The sequence below is a fragment of the Micropterus dolomieu genome, linkage group LG17, assembly GCF_021292245.1.
Source record: "Micropterus dolomieu isolate WLL.071019.BEF.003 ecotype Adirondacks linkage group LG17, ASM2129224v1, whole genome shotgun sequence".
NCBI lineage: Eukaryota > Metazoa > Chordata > Actinopteri > Centrarchiformes > Centrarchidae > Micropterus > Micropterus dolomieu.
The window spans coordinates 34,412,401-34,424,079 of record NC_060166.1 but is presented as its reverse complement, the minus strand read 5'-3'; the positions used below and the strand labels follow the sequence as shown (position 1 = coordinate 34,424,079).

The following is an 11,679-nucleotide window of genomic DNA, read 5'->3' as shown; positions in this document are numbered from 1 at the left end:
TCCCCTCCCTCCTGCTCCTCCTCCTCTTCCTCCTCTTCCTCCACCTCCTCCTCCTCCTCTCCAGTGTCCTTGACCTTTTCCTTCACATTGACTCAAGCCTTTTATCTACTGCAGGTTCTGATTGGTGCGTTATCAATTATGACCCTACTCCTCCTCCACCTCCTCCTCTCCCTCCTGCTCCTCCTCTTCCTCCTCTTCCTCCTCTCCCTACTCCTCCTCCACATCCTACTGTTCCTCTTCCTTAATCTCTTCCTCCTCTCCCTCCTCCTCCACCTCCTCCTCTCCCTACTCCTCCTCCACCTCCTCCACTTCCTCCCCTCCCTCCTGCTCCTCCTCCTCCTCTTCCTCCTCTTCCTCCACCTCCTCCTCCTCCTCCTCCTCTCCAGTGTCCTTGACCTTTTCCTTCACATTGACTCAAGCCTTTTATCTACTGCAGGTTCTGATTGGTGCGTTATCAGTTATGACTCCTTGTGTTTCTGCCTGGGTAGCTGTGTGCTAATTGAGCTCAACCTATGGCGGCTTGAGTGAATAATATTGAATCTTAGTGCTTTCTAAATGACCACATGGTGCAGGCAATGAGAAATTAAGGGATTTGTATGTACTGTTTTGCAATGACAGTTCAACAAATATGAATCATGTGTCAAAACAGGGGAATAGTGTTTAGGCTGTAATATATGATAAATGGCATGATTGGTTTTGAAATTTTAGTTTAAAAGCCTGGTTTTTATATTTAAGCAATTGAGAAAAACTGTAATGTAGACCTGTGACTTCCTGGTCAATACCCGACCCACTTAATAAGGTCAGTATCAGCAGCAATACGGATTCAGTGTATCACATACTGTCTATTACTCGTTTCAGTGCTTTATTAAACTACAGATGAGTGAATGATTTCAGTAAGGTGTTCTTACTTCAGTGCCCCTTTACATAGATTCTCCAAGTCTGTTTAATGTAGGGATGAACTCCACAAGATATTCCCTCATGTGGTGTTTTAATGATGAGCTTGGGTGTTCAGTTGGGTGATGATCTCTGCTGTTACTGGTTCAGTAGCGTATGATTCCCACTGTTTGTATACTCATCAAACCATTTAGTGAGCCCTTGTATTCTGTGCAGAGGCATCAGCGTTTCTTATGTTTATCCACTTGTTTATTCAGGTTTTTCCTATTTCCTGCACTTTACAGAAAATAAAAAACTTTTAGATGCCTGGTGCAAAGTTTCATATTCACCTTTTAACTAAACTAGTGCATGTAGAAATTCTGGAAATACTTTTATTTGTGGGTTTAACAACACTTTCCCATCTCAAATGTGACTGTAGTGATGAAGATTTCTTGATGTGGAAGATTTCTTGATTTTAGATAAACAGTATCAATTCTCCTTGACCCAAGTGATGTCCATATCATAGTTACACTCACACTATATCCTCCGAGAAAGGACCTTTCTCCTTTCTTTGAAACCGTTGGTCTTACAACACAGAAAAGGCATAATATGTTGTAAACTGATGTTGTCAAACTGCCTTTGACAGAAGCACTTGTCAGATGTTGTTCACCTGACAGCTGTAGCAGAGACCCGGCCCCATGAAATTTTGTGAAATGAGGAATATTGCTCAAAGTCTGAACTGTGTAAAAAGTAAAATGTCCAACTGCTTTAAAATGGTTTATAGAGCACAGAATGGACACACTAGTGCAATCTGTTCATCACTTTTTAAAAAAGATTTTACCCTTTGCATATCTGACCAGTCGGACTTGACAGTCAGTTTGATAGTTTGAGAAATTTGTGTTAGTTTGAGTAGAACTCTTCTTAATTGTTACTAGACATTAAACATCGCATTAGAATATATTCACTCTATAACTGTTTAAAGCTTTTGTAAAATGCACACAAACTTGTAAACACTAATATAGAGGCAGACAGCATACAGTATGGACACAAAGTCACACCTTTAATAAACATGAGTAGTTTCACATTTTGAAGCTGCCCAGCATAACCACTGATATCTTGATCGCTGAGCAGTTCGATGTGAGGGGTTTACTCAAAGGCGCAGAGGGGCAGTGCTGTATCATCAAGTTATGCTCCCTGATTTCTTTCTAAACTGAGTTTAAAAGGACTGTTAAAAGTACTTAAAGCTGATTGTTTTTGGTGCTTCAATCCATGTCCCACCGAGTTTGGTGATTAAAGAGATCTGCATTCAGGTTTTAATGTCAAAAATAAAGGTCATTTCCAAACGAAATTTACATTTAAAGTAGCCTACTTTAATTTCACAGCATTTGATTTAAACTGGTGGGCTTTTAGTGTTCTGGCCTTGTTGGGCTTATGCACAGTCGTGGCTTAGTAGTAGTCTAAAGGAAGAGTGTCAAAATGTGGGTCTTTAAAGGATTTTAAATGGGTCTCAAAATGAGGTACAGTTTATTTTAAGCCACACTAGCAGCGTAACACTAGGAATGGTCGATCCACCGCTTTGGCCCTGACTGAAATATCTGTCCAATCATTGGATGGATAATAGCCCATCGAGCCCAGAAAGGTGAATCCCAATGGCTTTGGAGATACATTGACTTTTCATCTACCAAAAACAGCAGCTCATGGATTGCTCCAAAGTTTGTTACAGACATTTATGTCTCAATTTTGGATGATTTGTAATCATTCTGGTGATCCTTGGCTTTTCATTTAGCACCATCATCAGATCAGAATTTTAATGTATCCACATCTTTGGTTTAGGACCAAATACCTGCAAAACTAATGACATTCCCATCAGCCTCAGCTGTACTTTGTATGAATTGAACATACTAACATGCTAAAATAAGATGATGAACATGGTTAACATTACTAATGATATTAGCTTGATAACATTTTCATTTTGAGCATGTTAGCATGCTGACTTTACCATTTAGCTTAAAGCACTACTGTGACTAACTACTGCAGGGGTCGGCAACCTTTTCTGTGATGAGTGCCAGAATACAAAGTTGAAGACATCCAGTGTGCCAGCAGTGTTTGTTGTCATGTCATTTATTTTTAATTTATGCACCGATAGTTAGTCAGATTTTAATTGAACTTTGACATTGTTAATAATAATAATAATAATAATAATAGACATATAATAAATAGGGCTTTCAAGCAATAAAAAAAAATAATCTAACTAATTACAAGTTTTGTAACTTGTTTGTAGTTTTGTAATGAATTAATTGAATGAATCGTAATATATCACGTACATCAATATTTGTCGTTATAAGCATTTCAAATATTCTAATTCAAATAGATTTTGGAAGATCAGTGCATCAATGATAATAAATAAACTTATTTAGCTAAACATCTTAATTTCCCATAAAGTTTTTTTTCCACTGTTCATATGCAATAACAATGTCACAACAATTTTTATTTAAATACTTTTCGTGGTATTGAATATCTTCAAGAAACTTTAGGATGACACCTGCCTCCTCAGTTTGCAAGCCACCACTGTACTTCTACAGCTGACCGGCCGGTCGGCCAGTCAGGTCACGGATAATAAAGTACCCCACTATGATTAATCCTGCGTTAAAATATAAGGCGTTATTTTTTCTATATTTCTATTATTTTGACAACCTTAATAATAATGTCAAAATGAATTAATCATGATGGGTTTTTCACTAACTTAATGTAATATTAAACAACGTAGCGGCATATGTGAATATTGTAGGTTTGAGTAAATAAAATGTCTCTGCGAGCCCACGCTGGCACGCGTGCCATAGGTTGCCGACCCCTGAAATACTACCTCACAGAGCTGCTAGGGTAGCTGTAGACTTTTAGTCTTGTTTGCTGAAATTTTACTCCCCAGAGAAGACAGCACATTGAGAGAAAGAATATTTCGTTGACAATTTTCTCTGTCTCCGCTGTTGTCTCCTCAACAACACAAGTCAAGTTAAGTAATTCAGTCCATTGTCACAGCAGAATTTGTTAAAATTGTGGTCTGTTGTTTAATGCATGTCCATCTGGGCTCCTTCACTTGGTAAATCTTACAGAAGTGAGCACAGAGCTGCCAGCTTGATTCTCCAGATTGGCCAAGAATATCTTCACTGGGAATGAGCAACACTCAATCAGCTGTTGTGTTAGTCCCTGTGGGAGTGACTTTTGAATATTGGTGACCCCCCTTTCTTCATGACTGCTGACAGGAGTTTAGTTTTAGTGTTCTTCTTACAAACTGTGTTTTGCTTCACTAGTGAGTGGTCTGGAGGATCTGGGAGTGAATTTAATTTAAAGTTATCTCTTGCTGCCTTAATCACAGCCCTCAACTCTCTTTAATCTCCTTCTCATCACGTGATGTCAACCAAAGTCAGTGGTGTTGACATTCACCACCCATGGTTCAGTGCTGGGTCACTGACAGTTGCAGCATGAACAAATTTACAAGGAGATTCCAGCCAATGGACTTGTCAGGACAAATAAATTAAAAGCATTGCAGCGTAGCTTTCTCTGTGATAACTGTGAGAGCAGCATTTATTTTTCTGCAGATCTCTGTCTGCTCTCCCTGAAACCTGTGGGTTTTTCAAATACATTGAGTAAAGAACTTTTCGTGTGTTTTCAGAGTGCCACTTTTTTTTTTTTCGCTGTTGCATTATGACCCTATATGTATGCATGCATGTAGCCAGCTATTCTCCTGCTTGTCTGTCTAAACCTCCACAACTTCAAGTGATTTTTTTGCTCCCATCTTTTTTACATAATGGGTCCATCTACACCTTTGCTGCAAGTATTTGCATTTAAATTAAGGCGGACATTCAGATGGGGGATAGAGATGCAGGAAAGTCTTGGTCAAAAACATTTCCACTGGACACATTCTCAAGCTTCAAATTAGAAACAGTACTGTTGCACCTTATAAAAACCTGTTGACCCAATTAAGTGCTTGTTTACAGATTGCTATTATTTGTTGTGTTAGACTTTGTTACATTTTTCTGGATGATCACAGCTGTAGTATTTATTGCCCAGTCCCCCTCTTCTAGGGCCAAATTCAGATAGTTGTCAATTTTTTTCCAAAAGCCAGAAACGCTTTTAAAATATATCCAATTTATTACATGAAAAGCAAAGTGCTGATGAAAACCTGAGGCTGCACAAACAAACTGCCGATACTGCAGCTATTTCCAATTAGTAAATTAGAGCAACCTTTTTTGTGGCTTGGTGTAGAGGAGGTGGTGATACCATCAATGAGAGTATTGCTTTCTTACCAAGTGGATTTCACTCAATAGATTTTTCCCCCCATTTTGTTTATTGCTTTAAGCTACTTAGACTGTGACAGTAACCACCTTGAGATAGGAAGCAGGAATTTTAAATTAAATGTGAGATAAAGTTGATTGTTTTAAAGCTGTTTTTTGTCTGGTTATTAGAGCTTTCTCACTCACAAATGTTTATTGTGGTGACCAGTAGTCCATGTGTGACAGCCTCTTAATGTAAAGTCTGTTTCCATTAAGATTAGTGACAGTAATGTACACGTTCAGTGAGCCGCACAACATGGAAGAATGTTTTTTGACGTACGTGTTGGGTCAGAAACGCTCCAATGACTGATAAAAGACGATATGAAGATAGTCAAATTTAGTTAATCGTGTTTGGTTAAAAAGAAAGAGAAGCATGTTTGAGACTGTTGTAGCCAAGTTTGGATCCCAGAAAAACCTCCCCTGGAGAGAGAAAGTGAACAACTCTGTCATAATGTGATTGATTTTTGCAGTGATGGAAATTGTTAACAGTGAGCTGTGGAGGACAGAAGAGATCATTTTCTCCTGAAAATTGCTTCACTCTAGACCTTTCACTGCTTTGCCTCATCCGCTATGTTGTGATGCTCTCTACAGTCACACACAAACCACCTGACTATTCACAGCAGGATCCCTAAACCTGAGTGACAACATCCTATATGTCTACGGTGATGGAGAAGGACAGGGTGATAATGACCCCAGTCATGTTGATAAGGAGGGAGAGGAATTAGAGGAGAAACAGGAGGTGTTGCAGGAGAATGATGAGGAAGAGAAGCGGGAGAAGGTCAGTGCAACCAGATAAAACAGTGACAGGTACTGGGACAGTTTGTAGGGCTGAGTAGGCAATCATATGATGCATAGATAGAATTAGAAAATGAGATGAAAATCTTCAGAGCTGAAGATGAGGTATTTGTTTTTATGCACACACATATACACACTGCTCTATTTTATGGTACAGCATTGTAGTTTTTGATGATATTTAAGTATAATTTAGCACTCTGACTGACTCAGGCATCAGTCATCATAAAGTTTATTGAAGGTCTTCAGTATTAATCTGATTTACTGTATACAACAAAAACACTATATGTATTAAAATAACTGAAAAAAATCTTTCTCCGTGCCCCCAAGGGGCGCTTGCATAAAAGCTCAGTCCCGGGCTGAATTTCACTCCCGGTACATCTCTGGACATGTAGAGAAAAAGGAGCTTTGTTGCCACAGTGACCCAACATTCAGCCAAATTAGAAAATGTATTGGATAGATTTGTTATTGAAGAACATATTGTTTTTTGGTGCAGTTTAGTGGGTGTCATTTTCAATATGTTGCGTGACTCGACCTTTAGAAATACTGTCAGATGGTTCCAAGGGGAGACAGAGATGAAGAGGCATAGAGAGGTGAGGTGATGCATAACTGAACTGTACTACCATGTAGCTGAGGAAACAAAGGAAGGAGTTATGCAGGGTAAAAGAGCACAGCGATTAGAGAGATGGCACAGACAAGGAGATTATTTGGCAGTGAACTTTAGTGTCTCCACTCTTGATGAATGCCTCCATAACGAACATATTGGTGTCAACCTTTAGCCGAGACATTTACGTCATCCACGGCCTGAGAGAAGAACGAGGAGGAGAGGAGTGGAAGAAAAAACCTGATGTTTATTAGATCACAGACAAGGTCACGGCCCTTTAATTACACATTTAAACACACCTGAGGCCTGTGAAGCACTTAACATTGTCCAATGTGATCAAGGCAACAGTTTCAAAAGCATGTGTGTTTCAGAGAGCATTACACACACACATATACATAATTTTACAGCTATTAATTATAAAAATGATCAATATTTACCAAATATTACCCTCCAGCAGCCATTTTAAGAGGCAAACACTCCTGGATTCCATAAATGTCCTCACTCTCAAGGTCTAAACCTCAATGAGACATCTTAAAATGTACACACACCACCCAGGGCCTGATCCACAAGTAATTTTTACAGACATAATGGTTGAAGCTTAAGGAAGACTAATGATAATCACACTGTTTACCAGATTACTTCATTAATTAATTAATCTGGTAAACATTATCTAAATCATCACGTGAATGTACTCTTGGTGAATGAAAAGGATAAATTCCAGTGAAGGCAGAAAGAAAGTAGAGCTACACAATTTGGAGAAAAAGTCATATTTTTTTTTATTGCGATTATTGTGGACAATATTGCGATTCGATTATAATAGAGCAAATGGTACAATGAGTCTACTTGCTTAAATATCAAGTAAAATGCACAAAATGTGTATTTCTCAACTTGAGCTAAGTTAAACAATAACAATATTTATAAAAATAACATGTAAAACAGTACAAGGGGAGCGTGTTGCTCTACAGAGGAGGCAGCTAGAAGGAGCACATCCACAACCTGGAGGAGGAACTGTACATGAGTGTATTAAATAAAGAGTATAATGTTTATTTAATAGTTTACTGTTAGTATAACAATAATATATTACATACAATAGTTTATATAAAAATTATATATACATATAATACTTTTTACCACTAGTTGAATATTATATCCAGTTACAGCTTTTTCATTTCTGTGGGTTGTTTTTCCTTGTGCAAGCAAAAGGCTCTACATTGGTCTCTAATTTGTTAATGCTAAGTACTAACTTGTCAGTAATCATATAGGCTATTGTTCAACATTTAATGATTTGCTGTAGCACGTCAAACTTTTTTTAATGTCCCGCCCCATCCAGGCTGTGATTGGTCAGTTGACGAAAAGTGACAAGTCGGCTCTGTGAAAAGTTGAACATGTTGAAGAACTAAAGGCACCGATACAGCTAACGTTAAATGGCAGCGAACCAAACCCAAAACCTTCCTTATATTCTCCCCGTTTTCTTCGGTCTTACCGCTTTAGCTGCTGCCGACATCTCTCTGTCTCTGTCACAGGGGGTTATGGTAGGTTGTTGTCTTAAAAGTATCTGGCACAATGCTCGTAAATCATATGTCTCATTGTACATAGGCTTATATGTTTTTAGAGGCACATGCAAGAGCTCGGTGTGGGCGGAGATAATGAGCAGACTGCAGCGCACACCGAGAAGAGAGAGTCACACACACACCTTTACTGTTTTATTAAATTGCACACTTTTTGCGGTTATGTAATCACACATGGCAACATCGCGATTGCGATTAGATTAATTGTGCAGCCCTATAAGAAAGTAACGTACATGCCTGTGCTTGTGTGTCTGCGTGTTTGTTTGTGTCAGTGTGTGTGTTTACAACGTGTCGATCCACTGAGTCGTATCAGATGAGTTACCCTTGCAGAGCAGTAGGTCATCTATCCGACCAGCCGTCCCTCTCAGCCAATAAAGAGCTATTGACAGAGTGAAGAAGAGGCTTCATCAACCTGCTAATAGAGGTTAAGACCTTGTGAAGAGCGATGGACGACTTTAAATCTCCAGTTATGTCTCAAATCAGTAGCTGGATGCTCTGCTTTCTGGACATAATACATGAAATGCAGCTACTTTCTTTTTGTCGTTTATTGTATACAGTGCAGCCCTCAGTAGCCTATCTCTTAATTCATCCTCCTCTGATCAGTTGTTTAATGGAGCCTTAAGTTGGCAAAAAAACAAATGTAAATAAAAAAAATTAACCATTTACTTCCTGTAAACATTGTGTTCATCTTCTGTTAAAATAAGAGGTGAAATTTGTCCCACCTATTTACATTTTGTTTGGAAAGGAGAAGTTGAAAACACTAAAATTTGCAAGCTTGATGCAACGTATTGACCTACAAGGTTTTTTTCACTGTCCTGCACCTGGCTGGATGTGCACACTATCCACTTTTTGACACAGAACACAAATTTGTTCGCAGTTTGAGGGGAACCTCCTGGTGGTAAAGTTAAAAAAAAATGTACCAGGTACCTCATGGATCGGGTCCTGGATCCAGCCCATGAACATAGTTCATTCATTCTCTGGGGACATGACAAAACTAAATTACAATATTTTTCCATGAATAAATATACCTTATTGAATAATTCCTAAAAAGAGAAACATATATATATATACACACATACACATATACATATATATATATATATATATATACACAAACACACACACACACATACATATATATATATATATATTACAAATACAAAAATAAGGAGTTTCTGACCATAGATGGTAATAAAGAAAGAACAATTTATAGATGCAGGTTTAGCATATATTAAATTTATGCAAATGCTCCGTATTGTTATAGCGCCTTTCTAGTCTTTTCGACCACTCAAAGCGCTTTTACACTACATCTGCATTCACCATTCACTCACATTTATACACTGAGCCTAAGTGCTCAAAAAGAACCTAACATTCACACACTGGCGGAAGAGCCACCAGCAGCAATTCGGGGTTCAGTATCTTGCCCAAGGACACTTTGACATGCAGCCTGGAGGAGCTGGGGATTGAACCACCGACCTTCTAGTTAACGGGCAAACCACTCTACCTCCTGAGTAATACTTGAATGTGTATCCTGGAATATTCTGCTGAGGTTATAAACAGTCCACGTTACCCTGAAAATGTTATTGCAGACTGAGTGTAAAAGCCCATAAAAATGTTTGTGGGCCACTGTGAGACACTAAAGCGCTAATGAAATTCCTTCAGGTTTACCGGCTCTGTAAAGCAGAATTTCATCACAAGTTAGAAACAGTTTTTATGTGGCTGTGGTCAGAGAGTAATCTCACCAATTATTGATATTTAATAAAAAGGCCACAATCAACCCAATAAATCAGCACACCGAAACATCTGTATCACGCTGCTTCTCTTCATCACTCCATTCGTCCCTCTATTCTCATGCCAGCTGTTATTATCAACTCGCTGGTGGAAAAAACTGCGCACACACACATACTTCAGTTTGTGTGTGTATTTGTGATTGTGCTTATTATCCGTGGCCAATCTCTGGAGATAATTGCTCATCTAATTAACTGACATCTTCAAAAATGAGACCTAATCACTGTCCCATATCCCTCCTTTTCTACTCTCTTCCCTTCTCACTTTCTGTATTCCTGCCATCTGTCAGTCTCCTTTTGTTCATCACTCTCTCTATCTTTCTCCCTGTCCTCTGTCCTTGAGCTTATGTGGGATGTGGTACTCAATATTAATGCTAGAAGCTTGGTGTGTTTTCTTTTTGTTCCTCATGTGTGTCTGCGGTTTGCCTCTGTCTTAGCTGTGAAATGTTTAAAACAACATCAAAAGTGAGATCCTCTCATCTGTTATTCTCGCTCTCTCTCTCTCTCTCTCTGTAGCTTGCCAGTGAGTAACTCTATGCGGATCAAGAGTTGAAAAAGGAGCACCTGAGACTAGTGGTGAGTTTTGCTTTTTAGTTTTTCTGCTCATATTTCCTTCTCTTGGGTTTCGCAGAAATTTGGCCAAATACTGCATCGAGAGGAGGCAGGGAAGAAGAGGTGTAGAGTCAAAAGTCTCAAGCTTTAAGACGTAGATTGCATGCTTAACACACACTGTTTTCTGGATCAGATCCACCTCAGTTTTCTTGTTGTGAGATATACCTTGTATTTCTATCATGTAGGTAGTGCTAGTTGGCTACTAGCTAATGTCTAATACAGTATAAACATCAGTATACGTTACAACTCACAGCTTTTAGAAAACTTCCCCTTACAAAGTCAACAACCACAAGCATCAGTGGATCATTTAAATTGCCTCCTCTTGTGAGGACAAACTTAACCTCACTTAAAGTTAGTTGTATTAAAGGTTGCTTCTACAAAACCCGTCACAAGAGCAGCAATTTCATAAATTTTGAGATGTGGGTTGTGATTCAGTGATCTGGCACCCAGCAGGGAACCCTCAGCCTGCAGAATTTAAACTGTAGAAAAGATGGTGTCAGCTTTGGTTTTGATTCTTTTTACTTACATGCTAATTGCAACAGACATCCTGCAACACTTTTTACCTTTAAAATATTATTATCTAATATATTAATTTAATATATAGATTTATATTGATACTGCTGAGGGATTTAGAGAAAACACTGACTAAGAAGAGTGTGATTATTAGATTTCATCAATTTTCTAACAAATGGGCCATTCTGACTCACACTCACATGAACTGACACTGTGCACACACACAGTACACTCAACAATCAGATGTATACAGTGCAGATGAAGTACATTGAGAAATAGAATACAATTTGAGATCCAATATGCACATACAGACACATGAACACAAACATGCAGGGTCACACACGCGTGCCGACCAGTTACCAAGAGTTTGAGGGCTATAGCAATGCATTCTGGGCAAAAGCAATGGCTCATTAGTTATATCCCCAGGCAACCAATGGCCAAGTTGTGATGAATGGGCGCCATTGTGGGGCCATTACTGTGTGGATGTGTGTGCCTTTGTATTGCTTTGCACTAGTTAATTTAATGTGTGTGCGTGTGTGTGTGTGTGTGTGTGTGTGTGTGTGTGTGTGTGTGTGTGTGTGTGTGTGGGGTGGAGAGGG

The 11,679-nt window shown here is 38.8% G+C and overlaps 1 protein-coding gene across 2 annotated transcripts in view; it reads left to right on the top strand.

Moving 5' to 3' along the window:
- slc8a2b (solute carrier family 8 member 2b) overlaps positions 1-11,679 on the top strand; it is a 159,773-nt gene that overhangs the window by 76,178 nt on the left and 71,916 nt on the right. For both annotated transcript variants that reach the window (XM_046072948.1, XM_046072947.1), the window contains one exon: positions 10,472-10,531. The gene's annotated coding sequence lies outside the window, so the exon portion shown is untranslated. The remainder of the gene's footprint in view (positions 1-10,471; positions 10,532-11,679) is intronic.